Source organism: Marmota monax, unplaced genomic scaffold, assembly GCF_021218885.2.
Source record: "Marmota monax isolate L192 unplaced genomic scaffold, Marmota_monax_Labrador192_F-V1.1 WCK01_AAM20220418_F8-fsc00559, whole genome shotgun sequence".
Classification (NCBI taxonomy): domain Eukaryota; kingdom Metazoa; phylum Chordata; class Mammalia; order Rodentia; family Sciuridae; genus Marmota; species Marmota monax.
This window is the reverse complement of record NW_026693619.1, coordinates 175,001-176,250: the sequence shown is the minus strand read 5'-3', so window position 1 is coordinate 176,250 and position 1,250 is coordinate 175,001.

Genomic DNA, 1,250 nt, shown 5'->3' with positions numbered 1-1,250 from the left:
CTCCCCCCAGGCGGGAAACCTCCCAACAGGAGTATTGGGTTAAGCTCCCAGCGCACCCGGGGGCGGAGGGGACTCCCTCCTTCAGAGGCGGTAGGCCTTCTGAACCTGAGTGTTGGGGGACCTCCCTCTGCACCCGGGTTGAGGGGACTCCACCCCATGGGAAAGGCGAGACCCGCAATCTGGGGTGTTGGGGGACTTCCCCTCCTGGAAGGGGCAAGACCCCCTGAAGCCAGGTTTCAGGGGTAGCTCCCAGAGCACCTGGTGTGGAAGGGAGCTCCCACCACATGCAGGGTCGAGGGCACTCCCTCCCCCTGAGAGGGGTGAGACACCACGAACCCGGGTGTCAGTGGGAGCTCTCACCTCACCTGGGGTCATGGGCATTTCCCCCCTCACGGGAGGGGTGAGACACCCCGAACCCGGGTGTCTGGGGGAGATCCCAAGGCACAAGGGTTGAGGGCATTACCCACCCAGAAGGGGCGAGAACTCCAAAATCCTGGTGTCTGTGGGAGTTCCCAGGGAATCCGGGGTCAAAGACACTTTCCCTGCTGGGAGGAAGGAAAGTCTCCGAACCCGGATGTCACCGAGTGATCCCACCACACCCTGGGTCCAGGGCACTCACCTCCCACCCTGCGAGGTGGGAGACCTCCAAACCCGGGTGTCGGGTGTCGAGAAGAGGTCCCACTTCACCCAGTGCGGAGGGAACACCTCTCCCTCAGGAGTCGAGATACCCTCAAACCCTTGTGTCTGAGGGAGCTCCCACCACACCTGGGGTCGAGGCACTCCCCACTCCCGGGAGGCGGGAGACCACTCAACCCCTATGTCGGGGGAACTCCCACTGCACCGGGATTGAGGGCACTACCCCCCTGGGAGGGGTGAGACCTCACAAACCTGGTTGTGGGGGGAACTCCCACTGCACCCGGGGTCGAGGGCCCTCCCCCTCTGGGGCAGAAGACCCCTGAACCCGCGTGTTGGGGGGAGCTCCCACAGCACATGTGCTCGAGGGCAATCCCCCCCACAAGAAGTGCGAGACCCCCCAAACCCGGATGTCTCGGGGACTTCTTCCAATTGGGAGGGGTGAGACCCACCGAACCTAGGTGTGGGGGGAGGACTCTCATAGCACCAGGAACTAGGGCACTCCCCACCCGGGTTCGAGGGAACTCCCCCCCCCTGGGAGGGACGAGACCCCCGAACCTGGGTGTCAGGTGGAGCTCCCACCACACCCTGGGTCGAGGGCACTACTCCCAAATACA